The 6,406-nt window shown below is 38.1% G+C and overlaps 1 pseudogene across 1 annotated transcript; it reads left to right on the top strand.

Annotated features, from left to right (window-relative positions):
* Window positions 1-952: 952 nt before the first annotated feature.
* LOC308535718 (small ribosomal subunit protein eS7-like) lies at window positions 953-6,049 on the top strand (annotated as a pseudogene). The gene is made up of 3 exons: window positions 953-1,092; window positions 5,185-5,653; window positions 5,938-6,049. The product of its transcript is annotated as a small ribosomal subunit protein eS7-like (transcript).
* Window positions 6,050-6,406: the final 357 nt, after the last annotated feature.

Genomic DNA, 6,406 nt, shown 5'->3' with positions numbered 1-6,406 from the left:
GAGTAAAGGTAGATTTTGTAAGTAGAAACAGTAGGAATTGCTAAATATTGGCACATAGCAAGTGAGGGAGGGAAATTTTGGCTTGCATAATTAAGAATGTAATACTAATAATCAAAATGGGAAACGATGGTTTTGTGGGCAGAAATCAAACATTTAGCTTGGATGTATGACATTTGAGATGTTTCTGATGGTTTACAGACTCCCTTCATGAAACCTTGTTTCACCTCACTCCCCTGTAAAGAGCAGCTTCTGAAAACTCCACAGGCACCAGGCTCTTTACCAAGCACTTTCCAAAGAATAAAGCACAAGTTCTAAGTCTTAGAATATCCCATGCTATCCTCACTGGGAGATTCTGGGAATAGAATGACATCCTAGAATGACTTTCAGTATGATAGGAAGTCAATACAGTCTTACATAAATTTTGTAACTGCACTCAAATGTGAAGCAATTTTGTATGACTTAGCCCCTATTCCTCCTTTGACAGGGGGGCAATGTCCCAGCAGGAAATCTGGTCTAAAACAAAAGGTTGTTACAAAATTCACATTTAATTGCCTCCCCTCAATGTCAGATAACCCTAAAGGGCTACCAAGAAATTTCATCCCCCTTCTCATGTTGTAGGGAAATTATGAAAGTACAAGGACAGCCACAATTAGGCAGAAAAGGATCTGTTTATTCATCATAAAATGAAGAGTTCTCAACCTCCAGTATTTTCTCTCTAACCCTATAGTCACAAACTGTTAGCTACAAACTGTCCAGGGTTCAAAAAACTACTTTGGGCTTGAGAACTAAATTATGAGCACAAAGGAAGCATTTAACACCATGGTAATAAATAACTTACCTAAGAGAGATGTGTATAAAGGAGAGGCACAAGGAAAGAGTCCTGAACTCCATGGATATATAGGTTTTGGGTAGAGAAGGATTCCTGTAAGGGAGAATAAGAAGTTGGAGAACAATGATGAAAATCAGATGGGATCTAAAAGAAGCTAGTGTTTTTGATACAGAGGAAATAGACTGTTATAACAATTTTGCTGTGAGATTAGATAAAAGAATAGACATTGAGTATGGTAACATCGGTGATCATGAAAAGATTCAGTGACATGATGCGGTTGGAAACAAATTTACACTAGTTTAACGAGTGATTGGACAATGAGAGAATGAAGAAATTTTACATAGAAAATGCCTGCCCCCTAAAATAATGGATATAATGGAGGAGCAGAGTAATGCAGTAGTAGCTGGAGGGATGTGGAAGTCAAGGAAGTGACTTTAAGCAAGTGCACATAACAAGAGGTCAGGAGAGAATGCATAGCAGTACCCAGCAAACTGAACAGACCCTGTAAGACAGTACTGGCCAAACAAATAGCGAGCACACTGTGGAGCTATAGCCAGAGGGGACAATAAAATAAATCCTCCGGCAGAGGACAGCATTATGGGCTTCAGGGTTCTGGACTTGGAAAATGTCCTCTAATAACTAAGGTAACTTTGAGTCATATATTCTTTGGGGTTAGTTAAGTATTGTGTGAATATTATGAGATTTTAGGAGCTACTAATATTTGCTGATATTCCTGTGACTATTACTATTATTATCATTATGATAATTCTCTTTGTCTGAATCTATTTAAATAGTCTCATCATGTGCTTGGAATTTCCCTTGGTACAGTACAGATATTAAATCATTTAGTCCTCATTACCTCATAATATCTTAATTCTCTTCTCCTTAAGCCAGACTTCTGAAGACTCAGCCATGTAAATATGGCAGTTATATGGACTGATGATTCTACCAGCCTTGGACATCACACATCAATCCTTTTAGATGACTCAGGGCAGCTCCCTTTCTCCTATCTCCTCTTATTAAGAGATGAGCTGGGCTCTGCCTGACTCAACTTTAGCCTCACATTACAGAGAGGAGTCAAGTACTTCACTTCCTTCCTCACTATCACTATCACCTTCATCCCTGTGTCAGAGGAAGAAGCATTGCTTCTCTTTTCCAAGGTATTTCTTTCATGCATGTTTTATATCTCATCCTTCCCTTCTCCCTCTAAAATCTTGCTCTACTATTATCTAATTTTAACTAGTAAAAAAAGAAATTAGGAATAGCATTTTTAATTTAAAACTATTTAAGTAAATCAAAAATTTTTAAATTTAATTAACTCATTAAATAATTTATAAAAATACAAGTCACCAGAATTTTATATTTCATGTCTGTCTAGTTGCCAAAGTAAAGCTTCAGTAGCATCATGTTTCATGAAAGTTACATATAAACCAGGTAGATAAAAATTTAAGAGAAACATGGATTACTTCATATTGTAAAATATTTTAAGTTTTGAAACCTACTGCAAACATCTGCTTATTGTGAACATCTTCGGAAACACACATTGGAACATGAAAAATAACAAGAACTAGATGCTTAGCACTAGCAAGAAATGATATTGCATTCTACAGTAATCTATTGTGTTTATGCTAGTGGCAAAGAAGCAATAGACAGATTGATTAAGCTCTCTTTTCTCTTACCTAAGTTCTTTCTCTGCTCTGATCCTCCCCTCACTCTAAAGCAGCGGTTCTCAACCTGTGGGTCGCGGCCCCTTTGGGTGTCAAACGACCCTTTCACAGGGGTCGCCTAAGACCATCGGAAAACACATATATAATTACATATTGTTTTGTGATTAATCACTATGCTTTAATTATGTTCAATTTGTAACAATTAAATTGGGGTCACCACAACATGAGGAACTAACTGTATTAAAGGGTCACAGCATTAGGAGGGTTGAGAACCACTGCTAAAGCAATGCCTATTTCCAATGTCATCGGTAGCATAACTCACAACTTTCACAGCAGTTGGACACAATGGCCTTTCTAAGAGATGAAGACAAATATCACCCTAGGGTGGGAGTGATAATAGCCAAGAGAGCAGATATTGGGGATTATAGGGTCCAAGCATTAAATGCTAAATTCCAAGTGATGGAAAAACCTATGTGTGCTTTACGACTGATGAATACATGTAATTAAGATTATTTACAGTATTTTAAAGTGCAGGGCTCCAGGGAAGGGTCATCTGGGCTGGGTCCAAAGGACTCTTGTTTTAGATAGAAACTAAGTTTAGTGTAGAAAACTTGAAGATATATACATTTCTTGCATGGCAAAGTTCATGGCTTGACAATATATACAGTACACACTGCTATACATTGTACATATTTTACAAAACTTATGGACAAGCCTGTTTTCTCACTAAATTGGACACTTACTAAAAACTGGAAGTAGGTGTCTCGATTGCTGACTGTGGCCCTAAATAAAAGTCTTTCTTCTGGTACATACCAAGAAATAGTGCTGTAAATGGTGCTTATTTCTAAGAAGGTTAAGCTGGGATCAAGCACATGTATGCAATTACATGCTGAGGGCAAAAACACCCCCAAGTAATTTAAATGAGAGTATTTCAAAAGATAATTAGATACATATAGCAAATCCAAAGGTTATTACTAAGGTAACATATGCATTTTTTTTCTTCTTCTTTCCTCGTTTTTTCTTCGTTGGATGAACAATTCCCAATAGTAAATATATAACATCAAAAGCACTTTAACTATTAAATTTTTTGATAGCTATTACTTCTATGCAGTTGATATACAAGGGAAAATGTTGCTATTAAACTAAATTTTAAGTAAAAGCACATTATAGCAGAAATAAGACCCTCCAGAGGATAATTTTATGAGACCATTATTGCACGGTAGCTTGGGCAGTTGAACTCGCATGAAACAAATGGCTCCATAAAACAAGTCCCAAAGTGGCCTATTGTTTAATTAAATTCATATCCAAAGCATCCCTCTGCCTTGACATGTGTACATACATTTATTAAATGTACTTTAAAATTCAGTATGAAAACAATATGACCTCATAAAGATGCAAAGGTTTAGACACCTCTTCAAACCAAAGAACTTCTTGAAGCGATATTTTACACAGAACTGTGACTTGTAAAGTAACTGTTGTTTTTTTCCCTTAGCACAATGAGAACAGTCAGTTTGATGGATATAGGATGTTTAAGCTTTCTGTCTATAAAGATATGCCCCTATCTACATGAAATGTTTGCATTAGTGCAAGGACTGCTAATTCTTTCTTCTCCTCTTTCATCAAAATGGAAGCATTTCTAAAGAAGCCTGGCTGTGCATAAAAAGAAATAACAAGACTCACAGCCCAGTCCTTCAACTGAAATGTGTTTTCTTGGAAGAATGTTAATTTAATGAATGCAAATAAATTAAGACATTTTTTTTGTTGTTGTTGGTTTTGTGTGTGCTTGTGTGTGTTTTATTTTTTTGAGTATTTTTGCCTTGAATGCAAAATTGTTTTACTTCAACGTATTACTTTATGCTTCTGTTTCATGAACCACCTACATGTGGGTAAGAGCCCTCTGGGAACAGAATGCACGCCAGTCTGTTCGATATCCTCAAAACATCTGAAAGCCATCTGGTATTAAATGTGTTCAGGGAAGATGGAAGCAAGGGGATAAAATGAAGAGACATTATTCAAAACAGGTTACCAATTAATTTTAAGATTTGGGGTTCGCAAATGTTCTATCAGTATCAAAATTGCACATTAAATAACCTATAATGAATAATTTTAGCCTCTATTTTCACCTATTCTTTTGCGAAATTCCTTAATTCTGTCTATTTAACTCACATCCCACAGAGAAATGGGAAACAACGTAAAAAAACCTAGAAAAGCACAGGTGATTCTAAAACATAGAAACTAAATGAGATCAATTTTAAGTGTGCATGTAAGTTGTTCTAAATTGGGGTAAAATTCTCTGGACTGACAAATGGGAGAATGAGAAAAGCTTTGTACTGGTTTGAATAATTTTTGTTCACAGACACTGGAAATGCCCTCCTTAAGAACAGTAGCAATCATAATAATAACTTTTGTTTGTTAAGCACTTACTAGGACTGGGTCCCAGGCACTATGTGAAGCATTTTACACTGCTTAGCTTATTGTAATTCTCATGACATCTCTATAGAGGCATTCTTAAAGATAAAGAAACTCAGGCACCCAGACATTAAACAACTTGCTTAAAATCACAGTTAGTTAGTGAAGAACAGAATTGAAATTCACCCCTTTTCATGGACAACAAAAGCCATCTTTTCAGCCCCTACCCCCTGGCCATCAACTTTGAGAGCAAGTCACTGCACCTTGACCCGGCCCCAGGGAGAACCGAGGCAAGATCATGAAGCCCAAGGGCAAGAAGCCAAATGAGTTCGAGTCCTGGGTCTCCCAGGCTCTGCTGGGGCTGGAGATGAACTCAGACCTCAAAGCCCAGCTACGTTAGCTGAATATCACAGCGGCCAAGGAAATCGAAGTTGGTGGTAGTCGGAAAGCTCTTATTTCTATCTTTGTTCAGGTTTCTTAACTCTGGTCTTCCCAGAAAATCCAAGTCCGGCTGGTGCTTGAGCTGGAGAAAACGTTCAGTGGGCAACCCGGGGTTTTTATCCCTCCGAGGAGAATTCTGTGTGAGCCAACGCGAAAAAGCCCAACAAAGAACAAGCAAAAGCGGCCCAGGAGCCGCACCCTGACCACGTGCACCATGTCATCCTGGAGGACTTGTGTTTCCCCAATAAATCGTGGGCAAGAGGGTCCATGTTAAGCTAGATGGCAGTTGGCTTATAAAGGTCCACTTGTGTTTTTTGTTTTGTTTTGTTTGTTTGTTTGTTTTAATAATTCTTCATTGTTGAAAGTATTACATATGTCCCCTTTTTCCCCCTTTGATACCTGCCCCCCCAGCTGTGCCCACCCCCGCCCCAGGGCCTCACTGCCCCATTGTCTATGTCCTTGGGCATGCATATATGCATACAAGGCCTCTGGTAGATTACCTCCCTCCCACCCATCCCCACCTTCCCTCTGAGGTTCCACACTCCGTTCCATGCTTCCATGTCTCTGCTTCCATGTCTCTGCATCCCATTGGGACAAAGCCGTGAAGAACAATGTGGAGCACAAGGCTGAAACTTTTTCTGGTGTCTATAAGAAGCTCACAGGCAAGAATGTTAATTTTTAATTCCCAGAGTTTCATTTGTAAAGAAAAATGACTAAACAAAACATTATTCTCTGTTAAAAAAAAAAAAAAGTTTTTCTCCGCAGTGCACTTAAAATCTCACAGAGATAACTTTAAATTTAGGTTATTGACAAAACTACAGTTTAGAGATACATCCCGAACATTCACCTCACCAAAGGTAACTGTGCGATCCGACAATGCCCAACCCTCTAGTTGTAAAGAAATATTTATATAACAGCAGTGGTCTGTGTTTAGAATCCTGGGTGTCTGCCTGAGTCGTTTATGCTCACAGAGAGATCAAGCTCAGGACCTTTCCTCCCAGCCAGTCCTCTAAAGAGGCATGGAAACTAAGGAGAGGTCACAGAACCACCAACACTGGTT

This window comes from Myotis nattereri (genome assembly GCF_964212035.1).
Source record: "Myotis nattereri genome assembly, chromosome: 1".
Taxonomy (NCBI): domain Eukaryota; kingdom Metazoa; phylum Chordata; class Mammalia; order Chiroptera; family Vespertilionidae; genus Myotis; species Myotis nattereri.
Note: the sequence above shows the minus strand (reverse complement) of the source record. Positions and strands in the feature narration are given on the sequence as shown.